The sequence below is a fragment of the Canis lupus genome, chromosome 37, assembly GCF_011100685.1.
Source record: "Canis lupus familiaris isolate Mischka breed German Shepherd chromosome 37, alternate assembly UU_Cfam_GSD_1.0, whole genome shotgun sequence".
Taxonomy (NCBI): domain Eukaryota; kingdom Metazoa; phylum Chordata; class Mammalia; order Carnivora; family Canidae; genus Canis; species Canis lupus.
In genome coordinates, this window is record NC_049258.1 from 20,096,635 (window position 1) to 20,112,823 (window position 16,189).

At 35.8% G+C, this 16,189-nt stretch overlaps 1 long non-coding RNA gene across 8 annotated transcripts in view; it reads right to left on the reverse strand.

Moving 5' to 3' along the window:
- LOC102154178 overlaps positions 1-16,189 on the reverse strand; it is a 199,163-nt gene that overhangs the window by 81,152 nt on the left and 101,822 nt on the right. The gene's annotated exons all lie outside the window — the stretch shown is intronic.

Below are 16,189 nucleotides of genomic sequence, written 5' to 3' on the forward strand. Positions count from 1 at the left end.
TAAAGTAGTAGTAAAATAGTTATTGGTTTTTCTTCAGGGAAGACTGCCTAGACAAGGTGAACAGAGAGAAGAAAGCTAAAGATAAACCTTGTTTTAGATTAAAGATGAGCTCTGATTACAAGTCTTTAAAAAGAAAAAAAACACAAAACTCTAGAACAGACTGTGGCTTATTTATTAACCAAATCACATAGAATAGTATCATCTTATTAAAGAATTTTCTTCCATGCTCTGATTAGAAGAGGAACCTCTATTGTCATTTAAATAGGGAACCTTTAATTATGAGCAAATGATATTTTATCACTTTATTTTCATCTCTCATGTCTAAATGTCTGTAAAAATATATCTGACTGGAAATATAATAGCTCTCAGCCTCAGGAGTATTCATTGTTTATAGGGGTATTAAAGCTTACACATGCAAAAGAAAGTAGAAAAGTTCCTTTCTTCCTTTGACTTGGATATAGTGTGATCTGATTTTATCCCTTTAGATTGAAATGAAAATGCTTCAAATTCAGAAACACATGGTAGAGTGCAAATGCCCGCACATGTAATACTTTACCTAACCTCCACATAGATTTTTAGTCTGACCCAAATGAAACAAAGTTACTAGAACACTGTGGCTTGGGCTCTCTCTAAATTTGAAAGTTCCATCAATCGACTGACATTTTGCCTTCTTTTTAGATGCTTCTTTTGTGAATGGTATATAGAATCTTAATATACACATTTATTAATCTTAAAAATGCTTATTATTATTAATGTGAAAAAAACTAAAACCTGGATACTGATCACAAGATGCATTACTCACTGAACATAAAATAAAAGATTCTACATGAAATAATTTGTGCTGTCTTAAATGATACCTGAGCTAATATACCCTACACAAGTATAGATTGGGGGAGGGCAGGACAGAGTATTTTATTATTACAATTTATAAAATGAAAAGATAGTATTTAGGTTACCAAAATAGAATAAGGTATATAAACATATACTATTGCTGTGGGACGTGATAAATGTGCCTTAATTACAAGTAATAACTGCAGAAACAAAATAACAGACATCTAGTTGGTTAAAATTATATTGCTATTCCTTTCATTTACTTTGTTTAAATAAAGCTTAAATACTTTAGTCACCCCCTCCACCCTTATCTGTGGTTTTGCTTTTCAGGGTTTCAGTTACTGGGCATCAACCAGGGTCTGGAAGCAAGTGATCTTCTTCTGACAAAAGTCAATAGTAGCCTCATGCAACATCACAATGCCTATCGCATTCACCTCATTTCATTTCATAATGTAGGCATTTTATCATCTTATATCATCAAAAGAAGAAGGGTGAGTACAGTATGATAATATGATAAGATATTGTGAGGAAAACTATAATGACAGCATATTGTTATTGTTACTGTTTATTATTGTTGTTAATCTTCTACTGTACCTAATCTATAAAAGAAACTTTATCACAGGTATGTATATTGGAAAAAACTCCACATTTATAGGGTTTGGTGCTATCCACAGTTTCAGGCATATACTGGGAGTCTTGGCATGAATCCCCTCTGATAAAGGGGCCTATTATATGTGAAAAAATTGTTTCAGGTTCCTAAAAGAAGTGCAAGTATATATTATCCCACAAGGTGGCGAAAGCATACCATGCATTGTTCTTTTGTGCTGGCTCAAAATGTTTTACTATTTCATCCTCTTCATTCCATGGTCATAGTATTTTCTATTATAAAGAGTTCACACTTCAAAAAGCCATCTTTTTCTTAGGCAATGCTTGCTGGTACACAAACTATGCAAGTTACATGCAAACATACAATGGAATAAGGACAATTCTAAGCAAATAAAATTTCAAACCTATTCAATAATCTCTTCTGAGGGACTACAGTTATCACTTTGACTTTATTGTTCTGGACTCTCTGAATCCCAGTGCAGTAAATATTTTTGCATTTCTGGTTTTAAAACATATTTTACAAAATGTGTTTAGAAAATTCTCCTTCACTGGTGTCCCAGGGTAATATCAATGATGTTTCCTAATAATAAGTGCAAACCACAGGTCCTCAGAGGCTTTATGATTTGAAGTGTCCAGAGGGAAGCTGCTTTTCTTTACTGTCAAAAATCCATAAAGTGTCTCACATCTCACGTTAAGAAATTTTTTTTTTTTTTTTAGATAAACTATTACCTTCTGTACCTGGGTCTTCCTTGAAAACAAACTCTTCTACTTCTGTGAGGGTAACACTAAGTCTCTAGCAGTCTCACATACTGGCTGTGTGACCTTGGGTGAATTACTTAAACTCTGTTTCCATTTTCCCATATATTAAATGCAGAATATAGTAAAACTTACCTCATACTTGTTCTGAAAATGCAGGTGAGATCAACACTTTCACAGAAAATACCTTGCTCAGAATCTGGCATACGGCAAGGACCCAACAAATGGTAGCTTTTGTGGTGACCCTGGTGAACAATGTGGCATGCTTCTTAAGTTATTTCTATGCCCAGAGTGGGGCTCAAACTCATGACCCGTAGATCAAGAGTCACATGCACTGTCAATTGAACCAGCCAGGCACCCCAAGCTGACATGTCTCTTAAGAGATCCTTTCCTAGGTGACTGAAAATAGGGTAATGGAAGAAGAGAAAGGGACAGTGGAGAACATTAAAGGGCATTTTGAGTGGCAGTTTTATTCTGTATGCTGCTGTGACTGACTTTCCAGCACTTAAAACCCTCTTAAACCTCCATTTTAGGAGATCTTTTTAGCGTTCTCTCTTTATCTCACCTGCACCTACTCTACAAGATGGCCAAATGCATCCAGAAGAAGAAACCTATCTGTTCTTTTGTAGCCCCTCACCCCAACTTACAATTTAACCAATAGTCCCCTGGGACTTGGAATTCTGCAGGTGCTCAGTATGTGCTCATCAGCTCTGGCATCTCTAGTCAACACACCATCAACAGGTTAGAAGGCTTGTTGTCTCCTAGGCTCTTCATATATCCAGGCCAGGCTGCAGTATCCATAGGTGCAGACAGCTTGCATTCTCACATCAGTATTAGCCTTGTCTTGCTGGGTGTTGTTAAGTAAATAGGTGGCACCAATTAGCCTGATGAAGAGGTCAGAACTAGCCCCCAGAGCTAAAACAATTTGAATTTCATATAATGTTATTCATTTTAATAAGGGCAAAAAGTTAATGTTTTAAGGAAGGTGATTTTATTTTTATGTCTTTGTCTTCACATTATCAAGCTAACAAATAAGTAGAAGAAAAAAAAATTAAAAACCCATGTTAGACCCAGCCTCCTGGTTTTTGAATAAGAAAATGCATTTGTCACTTTTATATCACCATTTTTCTCCAAGCAATTTAAAAAATATGTAAGAGCAATGGTAGAAGAAATTAACTGCTAACATTATATAATTAAGGTGGTGACAATATTATAATCCTGAGACTAAACCTGCTGAGTGAGATCAGGCTGTTGCATATACTATTTCAGGGCTGGAGACTGAGAAGTGGAACAAGTTGTGTCAACACAAGAGAATAAAATGCTCTATATCTGTGGTCTCAAAGTATGATCCAGGGACCTTTGGAGTTCCCCAGACTTTGTAAAGGGTCCACCAGGTTAAAATTATTTTCATAATAATATTAAGATATTATTTGCCTTATTTGCCTTTTTCAGTCTCACTCCATCACAAGTGTTCTGTGGAATTCTCTAGAAGCTATATGATATGTGCTAATGCCTTCATTATGACAGCTAATGAATCCACTGTGTATTCTCATGCTTTAAAAAGTTTTCATTTTTAATTTCTAATATGATAAATATCAGTAGACATAATTTACATAGTGAAAAATGTTCCTGCGAACAAATTTTGAGAAATGCTACTTTACACCATACTTAACTTTCTGCATATCACTAACAACGTTGTTCATAAAATAAAGTATTCAAAAGCTACACATTAGAATTCTGACTCTTGATTTTAAGTATAAATTTCTAGTAACTGTACTTATTCAAAGAAGTCTTGGAGACCCCTGTATCTAAAGCTTTCCCTCAAGCTAAAATTTAATTGCAGGATTATATAATGCCAAACCGGCTCTTGTGGAAATTTATTTTGTATTATACTTTTCTGATTATAAAAAATAATTCATATCATTTCTAGACATAGCACTAAGCTGAAGTAAGAAACAAAAAACAAGTATAAACACAGCAATGTGAATAGTTCTTTAAAAATGGATGGATTTTTAAAAAGTTAAAAAAGTCTGCAACACAGTATCATTTACCTAAATTAAAAATGCATGCACACAAAACAACAACTTGGATTTAACAAGATACAATTACATACAAGATCATCAACATCATGTCATTAAAGAATGCCTATAGTCAGGAGTGGAATGGGATCAGGGGCCAGGGATAAAGGGAATAAATAAAGATGTTTCAGAGACTAAAATAATAATGTGCCATGACAAAGAAGTATAAGCTCTCACATCTACTGCTAAGGTACAAAGAAACAGAAAAGGAGAAAAAAAAAATATCACTGACCCCCTATTCAGAGATTACCAGCCTTAACATTTCAGTGTTTATCATTGTAGTCTCTTGCATTTTTTTTTTCATTTTTTTCTATCAAAAAACTTTTTCTGTACTTTTTATACTTACATAACTAACATTTTTCTTGTTAAATTTCATTCAAATCAGTTTCAATCACTTACAGTATTCGGTAACAAGATCCACCATTTAAAACCATCCCCAAATTGGCAATTATTTGGTTCTAACGTTTGCTTTTTCAATAATGGTAAGCATATATATTTTCATGCCTATTTGCCAAGGATAAATCCTACTAAATAAATTATTTCAGGGCAGAGGAACGAATTTTGTTACATTTCTTGATATAAATCACAAACTAATTTTCAGAAAGAATATATTAGGTGTATTCTTAGCATCAACATAAAACAATGCTGTCAGACTATATAATCTAAGCAACTTTAAGAATCTACCTCTCTTTTGAGGACCATATGAGAAAATGCTCTGCATCACTTGCCATTAGGGAAATACAAATCAAAACCACAATGAGATCCCACCTCATACCAGTGAGAATGGGGAAAATTAACAAGGCAGGAAACAACAAATGTTGGAGAGGATGCGGAGAAAAGGGAACCCTCATACACTGTTGGTGGGAATGTGAACTGGTGCAGCCACTCTGGAAAACTGTGTGGAGGTTCCTCAAACAGTTAAAAATATACCTGCCCTACGACCCAGCAATTGCACTGTTGGGGATTTACCCCAAAGATACAAATGCAATGAAACGCCGGGACACCTGCACCCCGATGTTTATAGCAGCAATGGCCACGATAGCCAAACTGTGGAAGGAGCCTCGGTGTCCATCGAAAGATGAATGGATAAAGAAGATGTGGTCTCTGTACACAATGGAATATTACTCAGCTATTAGAAATCACAAATACCCACCATTTGCTTCAACGTGGATGGAACTGGAGGGTATTATGCTGAGTGAAGTAAGTCAGTCGGAGAAGGACAAACATTATATGTTCTCATTCATTTGGGGAATATAAATAATAGTGAAAGGGAATATAAGGGAAGGGAGAAGAAATGTGTGGGAAATATCAGAAAGGGAGACAGAACGTAAAGACTGCTAACTCTGGGAAATGAACTAGGGGTGGTAGAAGGGGAGGAGGGCGGGGGGTGGGAGTGAATGGGTGACGGGCACTGGGGGTTATTCTGTATGTTAGTAAATTGAACACCAATAAAAAATAAATTAAAAAAAAAAAAAGAATCTACCTCTCTTCTTGTCATTCCCATTTGATCGGATATACATGGAGTTGCCTTGGTTTTCTTAATTTTTAATTCTTTGATTACTAATGAAGTCAAAATTTTTGTCATATTTTTATTGGCCATCCAAATTTCTCTTGTGAACTGTCTTGTACATGACTTCCTGCCATGGTACTCTTAACACAATATGTCACAGTATGCCAAAACATTTTTATAATCAGAGCATTCTGGTGTAGTAAAGTATAATTATTAATTAACCATATGTAAATGATGAAAATCAATAAATTTACATAACCCAAATTTTAGATAAAACCTTTGTCTCTTAATTTAGGAAATTAAAAAAAAAAAAACTTATATACTCCATACTGACTACTATCCATTTGCCCCCAAATTCATTCTCTGACCACCTCAGCCCTGCTCTGTGCACTGGGAGGCTGACCTCTACGAAAGGGATCATCACCTATGCTTCCCTGCTCTCTGGCTCCCAGTTGGGTTTGGTCAATGAAGGTTACCAAAAGGAGGTTACAGTCCAAGAGGTAAGAAGTTGAAGTATTTTGTCCTCTACTTCTTCCTGCTTTCACTCAGTTCTGGCATGGTTACTTAGACTGGCTAATGGTCAGTAGTTCCTCATTCATGCTTCCAACTCTCAATGGGGCTCAATAACTCTTGTTTCTCCCTGCCCCTTACGTCTTGACCTACAGAAGTAATGGCTTCCCTTTGTTGGTAGTCCAAAGGAACCTCAATAACCCTTGGTTCTTTTAAATCTGCTGGCACCTCTGTAAATAATACTTTCTTTAATTAAAACATTTCTTGGGGGTCCCTGGGTGGCTCAGCAGTTTGGCACCTGCCTTCGGCCCAAGGCATGATCCTGGAGTCCTGGGATTGAGTCCCACATCGGGCTCCCTGCACAGGGCCTGCTTCTCCCTCTGCCTCTCTCTCTCTGTGTGTCTCTCATAAATAAATAAATAAAATATTTTTTAAAAAATTTCTTCAACAGCCCCAAATGAATGTTTGGTTCTTGCTAGAACCCAGACAGATATAACAATTAAATTCACTATTTAATGTATGTTTGGGACTGTGATATCTGATTCAACAACAACAAAATTCTATTAAGTATTAGCTGAGTATTAACTTTGAATCTGGTCCAACGACAGGGTTTGTTGATACATATAATTCACCTTTCCTAACTTAGGCAAGTTTTTCATTTTTTAAGTTAAAAACTCTTAACATTTTCCAATTTCCACAGCATCAAATATGGTGCCATTTAAAATACTCCATAACCTACCACTTCCTTACCTGTCTGACTAGAATCTCCAACTCTGCCTATATAAATCCTGGGCCTCATAGAGCTGATCTCTGTCTACTAAATAGATCAAATTTCTTCCTTACCCTCAAATCATTGTTCATGAAGCTCTCTTTCCACTAGCTACAGCAATTTCACATTGTTTTTTTCTCCCTAAACAGACCTAATGGGTTTTTTAAAATTTAAATCCAATTAGCCAACATATAGTACATCATTAGTTTCAGATGTAGAGTTTAGTAACTCATTAGTTGCATATAATACCCAGTGCTCATCACATAATGTGCCCTCCTCAATAGCCCATCACCCAGTTACTCCATCCAGTTACCCCATCCTCCCACCCACCTCCCCTCTAGCAATCTTCAGTTTGTTTGTTTGTTTTTTTTTTAAAGATTGATTGATTGATGAGAGACAGGCAGAGACACAGGCAAGGGAGAAGCAGGCTCCCCACAAGGTGCCCAATGCAGGACTTGATCCTGGAACCTGAGATCATGCCCTGAGCTGAGGGCAGACGCTAAACCACTGAGCCACCAAGACTTCCCTTCAGTTTGTTTTCTAGAGTTAGAGGAGTCTCTCATGGTTTGTTTCCCTCTCTGATTTCTTCCCACTCAGTTTTCCCTCCCTTTCCCTACGGTCCTCTGTGCTATTTATTATATTCCACATATGAGTGAAACCATATGATAATTGTCTTTCTCTGACTTATTTCGCTCAGCAAAATACCCTCCAGTTCCATCCATGTTGATGTAAATAGTAGATATTCATCCTTTTTGATGGCTGAGTAATATTCCATACATGTATTTGGCTTTGTGGACAGTACTGCTATAAATATTGGGATGTCAGAATGGCTAAAATCAAAAAGTCAGGAAACAACAGATTTTGGAGAGGATGTGGAGAAAGGAGAACCCTCTTACACTGCTAGTGGGAATGCAAGCTAGTGAAGCCACTCTGGAAAACAGTATGGAGGTTCCTCAAGAAGGTAAAAATAGACCTACCCTATAATCCAGGAATTGCACTACTAGGTATTTACCCCAAAGATACAAACAGACTGACTTAATGTTTAAAATACTCTTCTTTTAATACATCCTCTTTCAAGTTTTGAACATACAGTAGTGGTTCTTCTTTTGTGTTTTTTCTCTCAATCATTAATCTGGGGCCTTAATAAAATGCAGTTAGCATGTTTCATGCTTATATCTTGGGTGTCTTTGCAGTCACAAAATGATTTTTTTTAATTTTTGATATTCTTTATCAAATTTGGAATGATATTGAGCATGCAATAGTGTCCACAAGCACCTTTCTAGCTAAATGTGCAAAAGGATTTGGCTAATATATAAAATATTAAAATATGAATAAATCTGCTTTACAGGAGAATTTTTAGGGGTAAATTCTGAATTAGTATATTAAGTATATGATTTAATTTTCAAAGACACATGAACTGGTACTTTGTTTCAAATAATTAACAAAAAAGAGGGACGTGTAGGAGGCTCAGTGGTTGAGCGTCTGCCTTTGGCTCAGGGCATGATCCTGGAGTCCTGGGATTGAGTCCCACATTAGGCTTTCTGCATGGAGCCTATTCCTCCCTCTGCCTGTGTCTCTGCCTCTCTCTCTCTGTGTCTCTCTCTCATGAATAAATAAATAAAATCTTTAAAAAAAATTAACAGAAAAAGAAATTCTCCAGTCTTCAAATACAACTGGAACCACACACATGTTACCAACATGGCTATTCATATAGACATTAACTAACATAATCTTAAGGCAATTTCATAGAGTTATAATTTTGAGTTTCAAGTGAGATCCATAATGAAAGTAGCTTCACTATCACAAGAATCCTAGGCCTAAGTTTTTCCCTTCAAATTCCAGAGCACCTATCTGTGTGTGTTCAGCATTTGGAGGATACAAGAATCTGCCATTCACCGCTTAGTGCTGACTCCGGTCAGGTTCACACAGACCACTACAACCAGGAGACTCCACAGCTGCCTCCTAAGATTTCCCCCAGCAGCTTTCACAGCTGCACAGTAAAATGTTGGAGGTCTCACTGAAAGCACAGCTGTGCTTCCAGACACAGCTGTGCACCAGGAAAACGGCTGGGTGGGGCTAGACTCAGCAAATGCCACCCATTGTTATAAGCCCAACTTAGTGAGACCCAGTAACTTGGTTTGCATAGCACAGTACCTCGGAGGTTAGTAGCAAAGGGCATAAACCCACAAAGTTGTATTATGAGCTGCTGTTCAGCTTCAAAATGGAGAATTAAGTGCTTTTTCTCTCTTTCCTATACAAAACACTCCCCCAACACACACACACACACACACACACACACACACACACGCATGCACGCACATACACAGAAACACACTTGCTCTACTTTGTTTTGTTTCTTTGTGAAGTTAATCTCACTGGATTATCACTTGAAATGACACTAGTTTGAGTTTGCACTGACCCTGAAGAAAGCTTTACACGCTGATCAGTTATCCACCCCCTCCCAAAAAAAAAAAAAAGGAAGAAGAAAGCAAGCTTAATCTTTTCATGTATGTAGCCAAGAAAGCACAAACTAAAATTGCACTGATAATAACCACTAACTCTGCCTTTAAGTAAAAACTAAGTTTTCAAGATAACGACTGAATCAACATTTATTCAACAAAATATTTCTTGTGTGTCTACAGTGTCCAAAGCACTTATAAACAAATCTTAATTTCTTTTTCCCCATTAATAAAAATGAAGAGCATTAAAAAGATGGCTGGTAAAAAATACTTTTTATATTAGTGAATTTAAAAACAATCTGCAACTTCAAGAAAAGATGCCTTCCATTTTATAAGTTTTAAGCAAAATTACTTAGTTTTTTTTCTTTAATTTTATTTATTTATGATAGTCACACAGAGAGAGAGAGAGAGAGAGAGAGAGAGAGAGGCAGAGACACAGGCAGAAGGAGAAGCAGGCTCCATGCACTGGGAGCCTGACGTGGGATTCAATCCCAGGTCTCCAGGATCGCGCCCTGGGCCAAAGTCAGGCGCCAAACCGCTGCACCACCCAGGGATCCCAATTACTTAGGTTTTAATTAAGAATCTTTCAGTTCATTCTACACTGATACTACTATAAAAAATACTGTATATGGTACACCGAATGCTTTGGGAAATTTAAAGAAATGCTTATGGGTTTAATTTTTTCTGAAGTTTACATTTTTATAAGCAATAAAACAACAGTATTTTACTTGGGTCTAGTGTTCCTTCATGAAAGAATCCCAAATGCATTACAAATTTTATTTATTTTTCTCAAAATCTATTTAAAGCAAAACACTTAATGGCCATTTAATATACAGGTAAAATGATACATATAAGTCAAACGATATAAATGTTGAAAAAGTAAATGGAGATACTGGATTAGTAAGATTTGAAAACAAAAGCTAAATGTTTGCCTTTTTTCAATCTGGTAACTATTCCCCATGCTTTCCTAGAATGCTATTTGGTATTTGCCTTGCCTAAAATTGGTGTCATGACAATTATTGCACTTATTATGCTGTTCTGTGCCTCATGGGATTTTTGTCTGAGGTGCATGAATAGTGCTGGGGAGAAAGCTGGCTATCTCAAACTACAGAAGAGGTCTATGTCAGAATTTACCTATCCATATTCATGCAAAGAGTTATGCAGAGTCTTGCTTTTAAAATCGAATCAATTTCTAAAAAGATTGACAGTAACTAGTATTCAGTTACACAAAGAATAACATTCATTTGGCAATGCCCACATATTATATGTCTCAATTGACATTAACTTTTTTTCTCTATTCTGTATACACATTTGGGTAGTTGTTGTCATTATGAGTTCATCAGTCATCCCATTAACAAAAATATTCTTTCCTGCCTTTTTCCTGGCACAGGCTATTCCCTCCTTCTTTCCCACATATGTACTCTTCCAGTAACTAATCTCTACAACCTTAGCAATAAGAATCTGAAATGTTTAGTGTGATATTTAAAAGAAAGATGGAAGCATAAGTGCCAGTTCTTTTGCTCTAAAGTACAGAATTAAAATCATCTATCACTCCTTCCTACAAAAGCCTTTACTCATTAAATTTATTTTAAACATAACTATCTCTACTAGAAATAACCATGTTGCTACACATCAGAATATACATGAGATCGGAAGGGTAAACTTGTGTAACTTTAGCAATAACTTAAATTGCACACTGCTTTTGAATGAAAACTTGTGTAACTTTAGCAATAACTTAAATTGCACACTGCTTTTGAATGAAAGCATTATGGGGATGAATATTTTGACACAAGTGAAGTAAAAAAAAATCCTTGAACTGCTGCCTCTGTCAAATCAATGATCATGCAGTAGATTATGACAAGGTCAGAAAGAAAAAGAGATGTTTATAACTGGGCCTTCATTTAGACTGATGGAAATAAAAACATGTACCACCAATCCTCTTCACCCTAAAGCCTAGAGAACAGTGATTTAATGAAGTAATTAAATCCATTGGAGAATCCATGTCTGGCTACTAATTCACTATAGGGTGTTTTCCTGTTACGATTACAGGATGCTAGGATAATGCTCATAATGGAAACCCAAGACTTCACTTCCTTGAATAAAATTCCATAATAAACACAAATAGGAATATAACTTGCTGAAAAATGAAAGGAGATAGCAAAGACACAAATGATTACCAAACGAGACAAGTGCAGAAAGTGTCAACTGCATAAAACATTTGGCCTAGAGAAGACTTGAAATTTGTAATTAATCTTATCACTTAGATGGTGATTGTGAGCATATATCCCTTACATCTTTTTGTGCTCTTTCTCTTCATCAATGCAAAAAAGAAACTTATCTCTAATATAATACAGATACAAATATATATATATGTAATATTTAATATATACACACGCTTATATACATAAAATGCTACAAAGGATAATATTACACATGCTTGTATACAATACACATATATCACAGGTGTACATGCATGTATGTTTTAGATAGATGCCCTCATATGTATGTATATATACTTTGCTAAAAGAAAATCTTTCATAATGGTTATGACTGTCAAGTCATAGATTATGATTGGATTACCATAGAGGTGGTAAAAATTTATTTACAGTATTCTATTTTTGTTTATCTGCTGGAATAGATTTAGATCCAAAGAGAAGGATGAAACACTTCAGCTAAGCTTCAGTGTTTTAAGTTAAATTATTAGGGATATGATAATGTTCTGAATCATAAGATCCTGAAAGTGAATCTTAACCTTGAGCTTCCCAGTCAAGAGAGCAAATCAGATGATTTTGCTACATGTTGATCCAGAGGACAATTTAATTCACATGGGTTGGCCACTTAAGGACTTACTTTCCACAATGTTTATAAGAAATCCAGAACTGACTCATGTAATTTAAGTAGTGTACTGGGACACTCAGTGGCCAAAATCAACATATGCAAATTTCCCACTGCATTAAAAAAAATAATAACTCTTCTAAAAAGGTTAAGGATAGCTTATAGGTCTAAAGTTTCCAGCCAATTCTTTGCATCTTTCACCCTAATTCATCATGAGTTTGCCAACCACTATTAAAACACTTTCACATCTAAATGTAAAGGCCCATATCCTGACATTGATCCAAGTGCGGAACTCCCATTGAAGTCGATGAGAGTGTTGCACAGAAATCAATGACAGGATATGGACCTCAAAGCTGGACCATCTCTCCCCTGGAACCTTTTTACTTTTTTTCATTGACACTCAGAAATTGGAGAGTATTACAAGAAACAAGATACATAAAGCAGAGCATGTACAGATGAGCTCTAAGGTTCACTTTTTCTCTGGCAAAGTTTACTGAGGGTTAGATGCCAACTATGTTTAAAAATGGAGGACAAAGAGCACCAGCTTTCAGCAACAACATGCTTGACTAGAATTTCATCTCCCACCATGCAGGTGAGGAGGCCTTGTTCTAACCACAGACTCTGTTTTGGCAAAGACATTGCCTTACACACTGAATGAGTTATTTTTCTAGCCCTAAGGTCTGAATGGCAGTCATAAAATATTTTACAAGTATTCTTTCTACTCAAAACTTGAATAATAGTGAATATTTTATAGTCTAATTTTTAATAGCAAACTCTATGAATTATTCTGTCATGGCATAAATGCTACAAATACCCTTTGGATTTAAATTTAGTCTTTCTTCCTCGGGCAGTGCGGGTGGCTCAGTGGTTTAGTGCTGCCTTCAGCCCAGGGCATGATCCTGGAGACCCGGGATTGAGTCCCAAGTCGGGCTCCCTGCATGGAGCCTGCTTCTCCCTCTGCCTGTGTGTGTCTCATGAATAAATAAATAAAATCTTTAAAAAAATAAAAATAAATTTAGTCTTTCTTCCAGTGCATGCAGAGCATTTCTGGTATACTAAAGGTAATTCTTTTATTTTTGCAAATAGTCTTAAGCTCAGTTTTCAACAGTCTTTAAGAAAATGCAAACATCTTAAAATAAACTTAAAAATTCCTTCTTTCCTTACCAGCACTGTTACATCCCCATTCACTTCTCCTATAAATACGAGAGAAATAGAAGTTATAATATGCATTTTTTTTGACCACTTCAAATTTTAAATGAGCCAAAGATTAGTTTTCTAAAAGGGAGCATTAACATGAAAACACTTTAAAGTGAGCAAGCCGATTACTCACCTTCATCTTGATTTCCTTCTAGTCAGTTGGATGGACTGTCTAGAACTAGTGATCCACACATTTTAACTGGCTTTAGAATCCTCTGGAGGGCTTATTAAAAACACAAATGCTGGGCCCCTCCCCCAGTAGTTTCTGACTAAGGCTAGTGGAGAACAAATAATTTGCATTCTTAACAATTTCCCAAGTGATGCTGATTCTGCTAGTTTAAGACCGTATTTTCAGAACCACTGGTCAATGGACCTCAATCTTTAGCAGGTGTTAAGAATCAGCTGGGTAGTTTAAATTGTCCTGCCCACTTCCCTCATCCCAATCTATTTTTTTTAAGATTTTATTTATTCATGAGAGCACACAGAGAGAGAGGCAGAGACATAAGCAGAGAAAGAAGTAGTCTCCCCACAGGGAGCCCGATGTGGGACTTGATCCTGGGACCCCAGGATCAAGCCCTGAGCCAAAGGCAGAAGCTCAACCACTGAGCTACCCAGGTGTCACTCCTCATCCCAATTTAGACCGAACAGGTCTGGGGTGAGTTTGGGTATTTCATTTTTTTCTTTTTTTAGATTTTATTCATTTACTTGAGAGAGAGAATGAATGAGAGAAAGAGAGAGAGAGAGAGAGAATCTGAAGCAGGCTCTGCACTGAGCACAGCCCAATGTAGGGCTCAATCCCAAAACCAGGAGATCATGACTGAGCTGAAAATCAGAGTTGGACCCTTAAGCCACTGAGCCACCCAGGCGCCCTAGGGGTATTCCATTTTTAAGGAATACTGCAGTGAATTTCAATATGGTTGATTTCAGAACACTTTTTAAGAAAATTTGCCTTCTGAGTCCATCTGAAATAATATGATTCTTTTTTTATACAACAAATTAGAAAGATTAAGACAAAGCCTGGAGAGAGAAAACAGACATCAGAGACAAAGACATCACAGAGATAATGTCATAGCTGCCCTAGTCAAGTGATCATTTATATTCTCTGTTTAGTGGCCAAAAAACAATGACCAGACAACCTTCCATTGTAACCTTATCCTTTGTAGCATTTTATGTATTGTAATTATATAATTGCTTATTTGTGAGAAATGTATATAATGTCTATCTTGTCAGTAGAAATGAGATGACCAGGTTCCAACATTTCTTAAAATTTACCATTATATTTATTAAGTTTGACATACTGTAACACATTTGGGTTGAGGCTACTTTATTTTGGTAGATGCCTTTCTTCCTATTGTACGGAGAAATCCTATAGATTGAGAGAGACCTTAGTAGGATTAGTAGGATTATAAAATTACTTTTGAGTATGTTGACTAAGTGTCTAGGAAGTATAATACATTTATATACATCATTAACAAGATTCTATATACATGTTAGGATTATAGGATCCAGTGCTAATTTATTATCCATTACATTGAAAAAAGTCAATTCTTATGAAAAATATACACTTTGCCTCACTGAGACCTCTTGTTTGAGAGACCAGAGAATCATTTAACACTCTTAGCCACTCTAGTTCTTCACAAGAGTACTATTTGTGAGGATTATAGTTTTTGACTTAATAGTAAATTAAAGGGTTCCCTCCAAATTCAAGGCATCTGTTCTTCTGGTAAGTCACTGAGAAAATAAAATTTTCTGTGTTTCAGCTCTTCATTTGCAAAGAGAAAATGTGGCTGTAGTAGGAGATTTCTAGGGAAGGCTTCATCCAGTTCCAAATTTTCCTTATAATTTATGACTGAGAACTACAAAGTTGACCCAAATGTCTATCATGTCAAAAATCTCATAATGATATATAGTTTATATTTAATATTTAATTGATTATAAATTATTTCATTTTTACTTAGGCTCCTAAATGTCTTAATATTTCTTTTTGTCTGAAAATAAAGTATTCCTCTTAGGGTAAGTCTAAAGTGTTCTTAGCACAAAACAAAAAATTATAATAATAACAAAGAAATGTTTCTCTTTGAGATCTGGATAAAATAAAGTATTCCTTTGACTATTTATTAGCATTCTTCATATTATGATTACCTAGTAACTAGGGTTTTTTTTTCATTAATCAGAAAGATTGGGTATAGAAAACTAATTTATCTGATTATTTGTATATTTTTCATATACTACATAAGCCCCTGTGAGTGCTATACTTGTAACCCTTTATAACTGGCAGCATTAATTACTGAAATTGTCTAGAATTTCCATATAAATTCATATTGGGGCCACATGAATACTGAATACATTCATTATGTTTAGAATACTGATAGAAGAAATTAATTTCCACCTATTAAAAATGCAAGAATTTATATGAATATGGTAAGAATGAGATATGCAGATTACTGAGTCCTATGTCACAAGTAATATGTCAGTGTATGTTCAAGTGTATTAAATCTAGAACAGTTGCTCTCCCTTCACTAAATTAATCCAGTCCTCTCTAACTGGAGAGTTCAGCTAAGTGGAAGAAGGCAGTAACCAAATGGTGAAAAAGCTCCCAGGCAAGGGTGGCAATGACAGAGTAAGATGTGATCACCAT